Raw genomic sequence first — 14,780 nt, 5'->3', positions numbered from 1 at the left:
ATTGCAACTTAAAGTTCTATACCTCTAAAAAAACACCCGTTATATGTCCGCCATCATAAAATTTCCCAAAAGACTTCTTTCCTTCGCTTTTAATTTAATTATGATCGGACGTTTTATTATTTATTTGTTTAGCTTTAAAAATAAATATTTATACTTCGCATTATTTATTTTACCAATTAAGAAATACGTTTATAACATCATACAATCGGTAATTTTTATCATTTGGCTTTGACAATAGTTTGCCGAAGCTAGCTTCCTTTCTTGCTAATAATAAAACTAAAATGTGTTAATATCATAAAACTTTAAATGTTTTACCTTCACAAAGCTTGAGTATCAAATCACAATTGTATAACAAAATCCAAGAAACTAAGTTTACAAGTGCAAAGTTCATTGGACTATTCAGTTGTGTCTATGTATACTTCGCATTATTTATTTTACCAATTAAGAAATACGTTTATAACATCATACAATCGGTAATTTTTATCATTTGGCTTTGACAATAGTTTGCCGAAGCTAGCTTCCTTTCTTGCTAATAATAAAACTAAAATGTGTTAATATCATAAAACTTTAAATGTTTTACCTTCACAAAGCTTGAGTATCAAATCACAATTGTATAACAAAATCCAAGAAACTAAGTTTACAAGTGCAAAGTTCATTGGACTATTCAGTTGTGTCTATGTAGGGAATGTAGAGAAGACCTTTTAACAATGTACTTTAATTTATTTTACACCTCTTGTTATGTCGAAGCTCCATAAATTCCATACAGCTAATAATTTCTCGTTACTCAGTAAAGTGTTCAATTTAAATGAAAGTGACATTTGAATTGTATTGCAACTATTTATTTTTGCTGTTTTTTCCACTAAAATGTCAAACTATTCAAATCAGTATGCCAGAGTTTAAATCAACAAATGGAAAATGCAAATCAGATTTCATTGTTCTCAAATAACTGTGAACATTTTAACAATGGAATTTCATATATTTTTCTACATTTGTATTCTAAAGCATTAAGAGCCTTTTCTGACCGCAGTGCTCATATTTATTCTCGGTAATTATAGGCTGTTAGGCAGTATAACTCTTTCATTTTAGTACTCCTGCATTATTGAATAAAAGCAGACTATGTGTTTAAGCACCTGCAGATCTAACCACACAGGGTATTCCCAACAGCTGGGTAAACAGGAGGAAGGCTTTTAAGGATGCTCGTCTGCATGCAAGCGTCTGCCTAGTAAATAACCTCATAATGACCGTCTCACATATCCAGTTGCCTGATCCACAGAGCACCACGGCCAGCCAGCGCCACTGGGCAGCCCAGCCATTTAACATGAAATACAACCTCAATTACGTTTTACGAGTTTAACTCAACACCGTGCGGTAGTCTGATGGGAATTTTTAATATTATGTGGCGTAAATTTATGGTGCCAAGTGACAGAAGCCGGGCTAAGCGACAACGCCCTGGCATTGGGACGACGGGGACTTTTATCTCCGCAAAAGTACCTCGACGACAGTCAGTCCCTCGCTTTAAAGCCCCTCCGAATGACGAGGGCAACGAAAACGACAACGACAATCCCCCCACAGAAAATGGGCAATAATCATTGATTTATGGCTGTCATTTCGGTTATTAAAATGATATTTTCCCCAGAGCTGGCGAAAATCTGACTGGGAACGACATCTGAGCCGGCTATCTGGGTCAGCAGACGACCAGGATGGAGAGCTCCTTGGGTTGTAGCCTCTTTTTAGAGTTTTATGCCCCTAATTGAAACATCAAGCCGAGTGCCCTGCAATCGAGCGCTAAAAGCGTGCCTAATCTATGCATATTCGCCCAAAGACCCCTAATCAGGGGCTAAGGCATAAAAACCGGGCTAAAAGGGAAACTGCGGCCCACACTTAGGGCCAACTTTTAGTTTCACTTTGTGCCTCTGCCTCCTTTGTTGCTCTTGGCCGGGCACTTAGGCATTCAATCAACGTAGACTGTCGTGTCGAGGCGTTGGCGTGCACTGAGTGGTGCGGTGGGTGGGGCACTGCCACTGGCACTGGCCCGAAGGTTGTTTGGGTGGTGCGATGGCTGGGTGGTGCTAAGTGTCGGGCCAGCCCATTTGGAGTTGCCCAAGCGCAACGAGAGATTTGCATTTTCTGCTTTATTCTCCGCCACTTAGATGGGGCACTCTTGGAGAACCAGGGTTTATTTCCCTCTTTGAAATATAGGGAATTTGGTGACCCCATTAAGTGTTCTAGTAATTCTCTGTGTAGTTTGAGCAACGTATTAAATATATGTAGGCAAACATAAAATATTAAAGCGAAACCTAAGCTAACGACATCCTTTTGATTACAGCCTTATCGTTAAGAAATTACGAGCATTTTTTTCAATAATGCTCCTAATATTTAGGAATTATAATAACTAAGATAAATAAATGAATCTAATGATGTTCTGATCAAGTTGAGGGATCGGATATTTTATATAACCTTATGCAATATGGGTTTTTATTATTTAAATTTTAAGTTTTCATAGAATAGTGCATTATGACAAGAAAAGGGGTTTTGTTTTCCAAGTACCTTTAAAGACGGCCTATATTACCCAATTATACTCTTTTCTATTCTACTTCCCTTATTTCATTTCTGAATCTCAGTTGCTCATTTCTGAGTTTACACTAATGTTTTATTGCCTACTTCTTGGCGCCCCCGGAAGAGCGTCCGGGTCCTTATTCTCACACATTGCAATTAGTGTCAGTCCACCCTCGCAAGTTCACTAAGTCACGCAATGTGACACCATAAAAAAAAGGAGCAGAAAAACCCATATAAAGGCGGGGGGTGGGGGTCCAAGCACAATTATTTATTTAGTTCCGGTCGAGAGTTTGAAATGGGTGCGATTCTGTGTGACGGGTTCAAGCGGGTGTTGAAATCGGTCAGAGCCAACAAAACACATTAAATGCTTACTTATATCACCGGGCAATCAGCTTTACGCCTGTCGACTCGGGACTTTCGACCGATGTGGATGTGGATCCGGAGCTTAATCCTTTTTATTTCAGCCAGTTGGCCAGTTGACCAGTTGGTCGCACAGAGTATAATCGTGTGGGATTTTCGCACTTGTGATTAGCAGGAATTGCATGTATGAGCACTGAGAACCGAACACCGAACACCGTACAACGAACACCGAACAACGAACACTTAATGCCCCATTTAAGCCGTGTCAACATGCAGGGACCGCGAAACAATATTGTCGACGGCAGGGCTTTTCCTTATTAATGATTCGGTTTTGCGGCTTGTGGGCCTCGCAGGGACTACGGAACTTCGGTTGTGTTTTTTGTAGTTGCTTGGACGGAGAATTTCGCTTTTCCCTTTCGGAAAGCACTCACTCACGCACGCACGAAGTTTTTCCACAATTTCCGGCGGTGGAAGTCCTCGACGACCGAGTGATTCGAAGAGTGGCGAGCGACTGAATCAGCGGAAAGTCCTTCGTCGGAGTCCTCGACTCAAGTTCTCTTTGCGACGAGCTCGGCTTTCCTGTGGGCACATGCGCAAATTGCCGCCCTTTGTGGGTGGTACTGCCGAAATGCCGGCAGTAAATTGGGCGCCCGGTGGGGTTGGGTGCGGATTTTAGGGCCGGAGAAAGGACAATTGTTTGTTTTGTGTTGTTGTTGCTGTTGTTGGCAGTGGCTGCCACATGCAACTGTTGCGCATTTTTTTTTGCAAATGGCTAGCAATAACTGTTGTTGTTGCTGTGAACTGCGCTTGTTTATGATTGCACTTGATGTCGTGTTGAGTTTTTGGGTTCTCCGATAGCGGAAGTGGAGCGGAACCAGCTCCACTCAGTATGCGTAGTTTGAATAATTTTAATGAATTTGAAAAGCCGAGTAAGCTAAATTTTTTAACCATAAACCTTATATTTAGAATTGGGTCTAATAAATTAAGAGCAGTATTATATTTACGCTTTAAAATGTGAAAAACCTTTAAAATTATAACGCTAAAAATGAATATTGTATTTTTTTATAGAAAAATTAAAAAATAATTTGAAATCCTATTTTGTATGATTTAAACTTTGATGGGGGGAAATATGTAAAGAAAAAATATATGCACCCTTTTAATTCGTTAGAAATAAAACAATAATAATGTTACATAATTATTCTCAATACTTTTTGAGAGTGCAAGAAAAAAAGATTTAAAAATGAAATGAAGTTTTTAAATAAAATTTACATTAAAAGCTCAAGCAAGTAAGGGTAACAACTAAAATAAATTTTAACAATCATTAATTTAAAGTTCCCTTGTTTGTGGAAGTGTTTCGTGCGTGATGTTAAGTGATAGAGACAAACAGGCAAACATCAATGTAACATCGAACAACATCAATGTTTTTTATTGCTATGAACTAGTTCTGAGTATCATTAAATAAAGCCAGCATTATTATTGTGAAATTCGGGCTTAGTCCTAAATATCACTATGAGGACCTTGTGCTGCAATTCTATGGTACTTTGCTGAACGGGTAGATAAACTGCGTTGCCCAGTAAGCCAAAATGGGTTTTTGGGGGACAAAACAATGCAGAAAGATCTGCCACTAAAATCCTAATTGCCTGAGAGTGTGTGAGGGTGATATATTCTCCGTCCTTGTGACAGGATCCGCAGTACGGATGGGCCTTTCAAGTAGCCCCATTTTGTCACAGCAAATTCAATTTGTCACTGAACAGCCGACGAAACGGAGCAATTTCCTGTTGCCAGCCAAAGCAGCTCAAAAAAATCAACTGAAGGAGCCAAAGAAGCCGGGACAAACAATCTTCAAACTAATTAAATGAAACGAACTCCGAACTAAGCAAATTGGGCAACTTGTCGCAGTAATTACATCAAAATATCTATAAAGAGGGAAAAGCGAACTCTGCACAAAAAGGCCGAGCACCAAAAAAAAAGTAAGAAACTGAAATAGAAATATATATGAGCCTCTGTCAGCTTGATTCATTGGGCAAGCGAGAATGAACGGGACGAGGTAATAGGTCCTGGGACAGGTCCTGTCCTGTCCTGTCCAACTGACAGATGGCCTGGCCTGTCCGAAACTTCTTGCTGAAACGGGCAAATATTTTTACGACACAAAGCTTAATTTGCTGGAAGAACGAATGTCAATTAAAATTTTTTAATGAAATAACTTTCCTTGATTTGTCCCCGGCCTGGAAGCGACAGCACCAGCTCCGTCTCCAGGAATTCAATTAAAAAAGGTTGATTAGTTCGCCATTAGATCGGAGAAATGGCTCATTACCGAAGGCGAGCGAGGGCAAACAAAAAAGTGCCAACTTTTAGGCTCGATACGCTCGGACTTTTAATTAAAGAAGGGACATCCGCACGAGGCGAAGCGAAACGAGGGCAAACCAATTACAAACACTGTGCAACATTTTTAGGGTTATAAAATGTAACCGCAATTCTGATTTCATGGGCGGAAAGAACTCATCGAAATAAGCTAAAACCCATTTGGATTTCTCTGGCTTAGCTCGCGTTTACCTATTATAGCGAGTTAAAGTTTTACATACAAAATTTATTTGTAACGGCCATATCTTGTAAACCGATTAAAATTTCACTATCAAGTCTTCAGTGATTATGTAGCTATGAACCCAAGGAACTAAATTGACAAATGACTCTTGCGAAGACGTACACCTAGCGCGTTAAAAATCGAAAAATTAGGCAAATTTGTTTTTTAACGCGCTAGGTGCACTAGGTGCTAAGTGCGCAAGAGTCATTTGTCAATTTAGTTCCTTGGGTTCATAGCTACATAATCACTGAAGACTTGATAGTGAAATTTTAATCGGTTCACAAGATATGGCCGTTACAAATAAATTTTGTATGTAAAACTTTAACTCGCTATAAAAGGTAAACGCGAGCTAAGCCAGAGAAATCCCATGAAATCAGAATTGCGGTTACATTTTTCATGTTGCACTGTGAAATCATAACAGGGTCTTTGAAAATAATTGAAATTTTCATGGCTAACCAGGTGCCAGTCAGCAAGTCAACCCCGTTTCGATTCCGCAATCTCAACAACCCATTGCGAGCTGTTCGCACGTGGAGCACGTGCCACTGCGTTGGGCGCCATTAAGCTGCCAGCAAGTAAATTGCCTGTGATAAAATCCCCGATTCTGGGGAGAAGGTGAGCTACGCCAATACCGACTGATAAGAGACCACTAATCCCCCAGCCGTGCACTTATCAGCCGTGCAAACACACATCTCCATTCCCATCCGAACCCCCAAACGCCCACTCCTTGAGTAATGAGGGTAAGACGAGCTGCAGATAAAGCGGAAACGGAAAGGTTAAGCCAGTCAACCCCCGATGCAACAAATGGCGGTACTAAGGCGGATATGGAACACAATAAGCAGCCGCAAAACAGAACAGTAAATGGAAGTGGAAACACAAGTGGATGTGGAGGGCACTAAATAGTTGCAGGAGTTGCAGGGATAAGCCGGAGAAAAAGCTGCAGCAGAGTGCCAAAGTTCACACCAACCCCATCAGGGAATCGTAGGAAAAAACGGGGTGGAATAGGGATAATAATGCGAGAGTAAGAACAAATATGCGTTGATCTGCGGCAGGGACTGGGCTAAAGGGTATATAGAGAACAGAAAATAGAATCAAATCGCAATAAAAGGAAACAAAGCAACAGCGAGTGAAAACTAAACGGAATGGAATCCCCTTAATGCGGCATGTAAACAAAATGGGCACGTGACCAGAAAGGGAGAATCGAATCCCAAGGAGCATGGGGTGGATGTGGATTCCCGGGTCTCTGCTCCCTGGACAGCGGGATGTGGCAAAAGTTGCCAACTGGCCAACAAATTGCCGCATGAAAGTAATCCTGACAGCCTGCAGATTGTTGCGCCATCATAAAACCCAGTCGGATACCGAAACCGAGACGCAGACTGCGAAGGCGCCGGGATCAGAGAATAAGGAAGCACTTTGCGAGTTGGCAGACGATAGTACCGTCCAAGACATTGTACCATTCAGGGATGGGGGAAATCAAAAAAAAAATGGAGAAAAGGATTGTGCATTATTCGCACCAGCAAAGACCAGAAATGACCAGCAGACTCGAGTGCAACTGCAGTCCTTTGGATGGCTGTCAAATCAAACATCTTTTGAGCAATCCCCACTTCCCATTTCCCGTTTTCCCATTTCATTTCCTCCTCAACGCCTGTCGAAGTATTTTCCGAACCTCTTTCCCGCCCTCAACACTCGCCGTCAGTCAGTTTTCCTTTGTGATGTGGCATTTTCAGTTTAAATACTTTTCGTTCTCAATGTCTGACGACATGAAGGCGTCTCCTCGATTGCCTCACGTATTTCCCAACTGTTAATTAGCTCGATAAATGTGAAAATAATGAAGGGGCGGAAGTCTGGTAAGGCAAATGTTATTTCAAATAAGACAATTTGCCCCGCCTCAACTTTTGGCACTCCAGTCAGAAGTTTTGGGGCCAGAAGTTATGAAGTCCGAAAGATAATAATGCGCCAACACTTTATGCCTGATGCCTGGCACTAACTCAAATCCGCCACGAGGGCAGCTCGGTTTAGTGGTGCTGCTGAGCAATAAAGTTAAGTGCACTGCAAGAAATGGCTGCCAACTTTCGCCGCACACCCAGTGCAATCAGTCACGACAATCACATTCTGCGATATTATTATTGCCGGGGCCAAACTAGAATCAAAGTCGCAGCCAACTTTCAGTCGAGGAAATTGTTTGCCGCATCCCATGCAAAGCAGCTTTGAAGCAGAGCAGCAGAGAAGCCTCGGGGGCGTCGGAAGTGACGGGAAACTTTCATGTTTCATGGCCAGCAGACGGGTCTGGAGTCTGCCAGGGACCACCAAGGACCGCCAGACCAACCCCGGCCAAAGGACGTCAACTGTCAGCCAGGAGTTTGGGTGGCGGCCAAAGAGGATAAGCAGACTAGCAACACGAAGGATACTTGCTGCTGGGGGGAATGAAAGCCAAAGGAGAACTTCTTGGCAAACGCTTTTATTGCTCTTAGCCGGCTCGATGTGTCTCCACACCGAAATGGGGGCGATTGGGGGAAGGATATAGGACCAAAAGGACCTCCCCGCCGAGGAGTTGTACTAAAGTAAATGAAGCGTGACGCTTTGTTTTCCTTTGATTTAGTTTTATGAGTCTGCATCGGATGTAATTGAATTATGCAAGTTGGCGCCGACGGGCGAAGGCAGACGACTTTATTAGCATTCGATCGTAAAGTGGGGAGAAAAGGGATGATGACACGGATGAAGGATAACACCAGGAGGCTGGCTACAGAATACAGGATACAGGCGGACTCAAACACAGTTACGCTTTTTAGCAGTGATATTTGAATTTCAGATGATTCCGCACAACTCGCGATGAAATGAATTGGAAAATATGTGGATGCGGCGGCTGATAAAGGATGCAGGATATTCGATATTCCACCGCAAGCCCGAGGATAACCATCCCCATCCACATTCACAGCCAGTGATAAGCAGCTCAATGAATGCGCAATGCGATGGCAACAGGATGGAATCCATAATAAAAAGCCAATTTGCAGGCGAACCGAGCTTTCCGCAGCCTAATTGACACCAAGGGATGTGAGGGGGAGGCAAAAAGGATACCAGGGAAGACTCAGAAATCGAAACTGAAACCGAATAAAGTGAAGGCCAGGTCAATCCCCCTGATGGCCTCCATGGCAAAGGAAAGAAATCGATTTGTCAACTGCCTTAGAGGATGCGAAGGGGTCTCTGTTTCAATATTGTGGGCCAATAATTAATATGTGAGTCACCATGGTGCCGGGAAACGAATGGGTGCAGCATGAGGTTGATCTGTCAACTCAGTGCGGGTTTCGTTTATCAAAAATGTAGTGCTGGGGAAGTGGAATTACTCGAACGAGGGCAGAGTTCTTCTCGAACTGACACAGACAGCCAGCTGCAGGGACCTCCGATTACAGTTTCATGAGCTTTCCGATGGGGAGGACAAGTGGCGTCGAGTGGGTGGGGCCACAGCGATGATCCCCAGTTTATTTCCGAACCCAGGCCAATGACAAATTGAAATCAAAAGCGTTCGAAGTGCATCTTCAGTGTCCGCTTCTCCCTCACAGAGTCATCCATTCCCCTGCAATCGGATATTCGGGTAGCTGAGATCTGCTTGTGTCCTGTCATGTTGAGTTGCGTTGTGTTCGACAAGGACTAAGCGGCCTCAGACGATTCAGGAAAAGTGGCCAGCGTATCGCCCCGCAGGCTATCAAAATGGCAGACTAAATCGTATGAAGAGTAGGGACAAGATGGGTCAGCATCTTGTTACTACTTTGTGATTTTGGTAAGCCATCGATTGCCGCAGTCATCGGCAATGGAACAATGCACTTAACTAGGCCGCTAGGAAAGCCTTTCCTCACCTTCCCCCTTCTCCTTCTGAGGAAACTTCTACACCACGTCGAAAAGTTGCCCAAAAATGCTCACGTACTCGGCGCGTGACCAAAATGTTTGGCCATAAACAAGGAAAATATGAAAATGAAGAGGCGAATTCAGCAAATAAAGGAAGCGAGGAAATCAAGAGGAGCAAGTTCGGAGTCGGTAATCGGGTTGATATATTTATCCTGGCCGAAAGTTCGCTGGAAGCCTCTTCAAAAATTCATCAAGGAGACGCGCACAAGTTGACTTCAGCTGAGCTCAAGTCGTGGGCGGCACCACGCCCCCTTCTCGACTCCTGCGGGTGTGGACATTAACCCGAATTGGCTAAATGGCTCATTAGGTCAGTGGGGTAGTTCTTTTCGCCCATGGAACTCCAAACGAAATGGGGAAATGTAGAAATGGAAACAGAAACAGAAACAAACGCAAGCGAATTGCACTGCTGCGTGGTCAGTTATAATTAGGGACATTCGCATTCGGAGCTTTACGACCGAGCGATTAGGCAAAAGGCTTCAAAGGATGTGGCCACCAAGGGAGTGATGGGATGACCAAGGCCAAGGACACAGGAATCCCACTCCATCTTCGGTTTACATCCAATATAATTAATTGACAGCATGGCAAGTCCTTTAGAAACCCAGAGAATCGTAAATATATCGGTTACACACGGGCTTTTGTCCAATTGGAAAGTGGCCAAAGTCATGTCCGATGTGTTTGTTTAGGAGCCGTTAAGGGAGCGGCTGTGAAACGCGTAATGGAAAGTGTATCCTCCTCGTTCGGGGTTAGCGGCTTCGGGGAGTTGATTAATTGGCCATAAACCAAACGATTATCATTCTAATTTTGGGGATGGGGAGGAATGTCTTCAGCTCACTCTGGAACCATTCCAACCCAGTTGGATGTATCTCTCCCCTTTCGAAGTTCGAGTACCAGGCATCGCTGTGGCTTAGCCAGGATATGCGATGTCCTTCTGTTGCAGGGTGGGTGTTGGATGATTGCCACTTGTTCTGTTCGCAGAGGAACATTTCTGGTGGTCTCGAGTTCCAAATCCATTTGCCTGGGCAGCGTTTACCGTTATGATTGCAGAGCCAAACTTCCTCCGCTCCTCTCCAGTTGGTAATTTTCCCTTGAAGTTGCCCCGCAATCAAGAGGGTTTCTGGATGCGGTGGGCGGAGGAAGGCGGGGGCAGAACGCCAAGCAGTAATTGCTTAATTTGATTACGTGCCGCCGTAAAAAGCAGAACAGGAAATTTGCGCACACACACGAGCTCCGTAATGAAGTTAGGATGGATGGATGGGTGGATGGATGGATGGATGGGTGGGTGGAAGGGTGGATAGGTAAGTGGGGAGTACGATCCCCAACCGCAGCCCCAAAACCTCCCCATCGAAACGGGGCGACTTTAAACTTTATCGCAGGCGGCAAACAACTTAATTCATGTTTCGGCTGAACCTTTCGCCGAATGTCGCAGGCCATTTGCCATAAACAACAAACAAGATGAAGGGTCCTGGAGGACGAAAACAATGGCGTCAAAGGATCGAAATGGGAAATGGGAAACTGTTCGCTCCGTGCGATAATTAGAAGCGCCCAGTGCACGCTCAATTAGAAGCTTGTAACCCCAGTCCTCGTGGGTGGAGGTCTCCATGGAACATGGAAAGTCTTTCTCCCGCCCAGCTGCACTCCCCTTCCCTCCCCCGATTTTCCCTGCTCCGCGATGCAGACACGCGATGATCCGGAGCGGAGTTCGCCGTGAATGGGTCGTTCGTTGGCGCAGTGGGCGGATTGGGTGAGGTGGCACAGGTCTTGAATGTCTTAATTAACTGTTAGCTGCACTCTGCGAAATCAACAGGCCATAAACGCTAAAACGGGGAGAAGAGAGGCAGAGTTATGGCCTGCTGTTTGCCTCTAAATAATGTCGAGGACGTCGTGCCTCATATTTATGATTCGCAATTATTCTACAACGTGTGGCGGCAAATCTCCGCTTCCCTTTCTAAAAGTTTCATTCAATTTGAGCAGTGACGGACTGGAGAAATATTTATAAAAGGGGTTTAAAATGTTACTGATGCTTATTAAATTTTAGGAAATCTGTAAATAGAGATTTTCTATTCGATCCCCATAAAATATTTATTAATTTAGAATTATATATTATTTTGTTTGTGGACTTTAATGTCTTGAAAGTTTTAATACAAAAATCCACCGCGAATCCGCCACTGAATCAGTGAGTTTAGGGGGCTTTAAAGCAAACTTCGGAGTGGGTGGAGTTGTGTGCTCCGCTTATCTGATTCTGGATACACGGAGAGTGGATAAACGTGAACACGTCGCCATCGTGGACACACAAACTCCGGCTCACTGAGGTTCCGTGGAATAATTCTCTTTGCCAGACGCAGACGAAAGTGTTTGCCAGACAAATAGAGAGGGGGTAACGGCAGTGGAGGGGTTGCGAAAAATGGGGGAAGAGTGGGTTAGGTGGATTTACATGTCACTTGGCCATAAAAAGAGTTTATGTCTGACATGAGCCGAAAACAATTTGCATATATTTCAGCGCTGGATAACGACTTAATTTGGGATACAGTCGCTCAGCCTTGTCTTTCTCCGGGGAGCGTGTTGCGTAAGCGGCCTCCTCCGAAGGCCAAAACAACCCGTTGGCCCGGAATTTTGGCCACTCACTTGTCCTGTTTGCCGTTTTCCGCTTTCCGTTTTCCGCTCTCCCTCAGCTTTTCCGCTGCCCGCCCACGTGGAAGGCAATCCATTTGCGGACTGCTCCGTCTTCCTGTTCCTGTGCGAACTGACTAACGCCATATTTTCTGCTACATTTCGCGGGGGCTGGGGGGTGGATGAGTGTTAGGGTGTGGAGTCGCTGACAGAGATGCATGTGGCGTGCCCCGCTGCTCGGAGACTGAGTGCAGCTTCGGAAATGGCCCGGAATTAGTCAGATACGAACTTGAGCTCCACCTCAAAGTGGTTCCAGCGAGCACTTCACAATGAGCTCGCTTTTAATCTGATTCCCACCGACAATGAGCCTTCAAAGTGCCCGATTAAAGTGCTTACCTCTACGAGCCACACAGCAAAAGTTTGGCTACTTATGTGAGTATAGAGTGTAGGACGAGATTTTCGGAGTAGTTGGGATCTATCAATTTTGTAAAATACATTTTCCTCTAAAAATCCCTGCACTTCAATGACGAAAGCACATATATCTAAAGTCCAGTCAAGTCTTCGTTGGCTTTCTATTAATTTTAAAAACGATCAACCAGCCTTAAGTTAAGCAGAAGAAAAGATAATAGCAATTAAATTTAAAAACGTCAAGTTTTAAGCAGCTTTTTAAATGTATTATTAATTAAAAATATTTTTAATTTTTTTAGTCCAAGTCCAGTTTATCGGTTCTGATTACCCCTTTACCCAAATGTATTCCTCAGTGCATAATGTGATGACTGCAGCTGGTCAGGTTGGGTCAGCATTTAGCGAACAACTTTGGCCATTACTGGACCCATGGCCACCAACACCGGCATTTTGCAACACTGCCATTCTAATAAACTTGAAACTTTTTTGCCAAGAACTGGGAGCGGAAAAAAAAAGAAGGCTTCGGGCTGAAAAAAACTTGTTCATTGCCTTGCTGCACTCGTAATCCCACTCCATGGAAAGTTGCGGCAACAAAATGGCGCCCAATGGCGTCGGCAGTGGCGCCAAATGAATTGCATTTTGTTGAAGCAGAACTGAAAACCCCCCTTAAACTCCCGAAGCCCCTACAAGCAAACCCGAAATCCTTAACCCAGACCCCCAAACACCAAGCCCAACGAACGAGACTGGCAGACGCAACGCGAGCAGTTTTATTCACTGTCAAACGGAATTTAACTGAGTTCCAGTTTCAGTTGCCTGGCATTGAAATTAATTTAGCGTTTTTTTTGACTACCAGTTAAACTAATTTGCCGGGCGCCATCTCCATAATTCTGGCCAACACAGAGCATTTTTAATCCATTTCGGAAGCGCAGCCCGTGGAGGGGAAAAGTTGAAGGGCTCTATCGGGGGGAAAGGGTCAGTGATGGAGGACTTTGAGTGGAGGGAATGAATTTGGCAGTTGATAGTGCTTAAAGAGCATGCACTCGATGGACTGATGGAGAGGCGTTGAAAATAGAGATGCAGATGGCGATGGACACGGTATCACCTTCATATCCCACTGCCCATCTGCCAATGCTCTTCAAAAGCGGACCGATTGTGTTGTTCGTGCCGGTCGCCAAGGCAACCTGTTCCTGACGGAGGAGGATTCCTACAGCGGAGGCACGAAAAACAATTTTGCAATTGGCATGTCGAGAGTCAAGATGCACTCATGCATGTGGAACGAAGCAAAATCTACGGCTCAGTGCCTTCCGTTGGGAGGGGCATCCAGATTGGGATACCAATTCCGATTCCATGGCAACGGCAAGCGAGAAATTATGAAAGTGGCATTCCTAGTTCAGGAGGAGTATCTGTTTTCAGTATCGATGGCTCAATGCTCATTCCGACTGAATGGCAACTTAGATTGCCTTGCAGTTTTGGTTTGGGTAACATTAAACCCGAAAGTCCCCCCGTTCCAAACACTTGGCTAAGGTCGATGGCAGTTAATGAAAGTTTTCAGCAGCCGCACAAACACAAACCGTTCACCACAAAGAGCTGAAATTAATTTCATGCCTCAAAAAACACAAATCTAAAATAATTGTTGTTTGGGAGAAATCCAAAAATCCGGCACAGCACATCACAGTCGAACACGCAAGTACCGAAAACGACAATAAGGCGAATTTTTAAGACCCGAAAAGCAGGGAATTTCTCTTTTTTTTTGGCAACAATCCAAGTGCGAATCGGGGAGGGTGAGCGGCTATTTTTGGGGTGCGAAAAAGCAAACGACAATGGACTGGAGGACCAGATAAATCTAGTGGTTCCTGAGACGGGCAATAAATGGCATTCCGAACTCGAAACTCCGGCACAGGGCTGCCGACTGGAAGTCCGAATTGAGTTCTCCGCAAGCCGCAATTTGTGCAAACACGCAACTCAAGCTGACCGAGGCAAACAGGCCGCCTATGAAATCAAAGACAATTGGCAAAGTTCTGCAACTTGCTTGATTGGTCAATTGTCCCCACTTTGAGCCGGACATGCAATTAAAGTTTGCGGTCTCCCGGCCACTTCAAAGGTCTTTTGGTCCTGTCAATCGGTCTGCGTTTTGGCCAGACTGCAGTTTGGCTACTTTTAATTGTCGGACAAGTTTTGTGGAGAGCACTTCGCCGGTAGTTTGGATGGATGCATGCGGAGTTTGCCGCAAAGGACCAGGACAAACTCGCCACCCCACGAATCTCTCATGGGGAGCACTTCGCAAATACATGTGCGAATGCAATCACCTGGGCAAATGGGGGAATTGGCAGCAATTTGCTTTGGCGCCGCCACCAGGAGCCATAATGGCATTCAA

This window comes from Drosophila takahashii, chromosome 2R, assembly GCF_030179915.1.
Source record: "Drosophila takahashii strain IR98-3 E-12201 chromosome 2R, DtakHiC1v2, whole genome shotgun sequence".
In the NCBI taxonomy this organism is placed as follows: domain Eukaryota; kingdom Metazoa; phylum Arthropoda; class Insecta; order Diptera; family Drosophilidae; genus Drosophila; species Drosophila takahashii.
Note: the sequence above shows the minus strand (reverse complement) of the source record.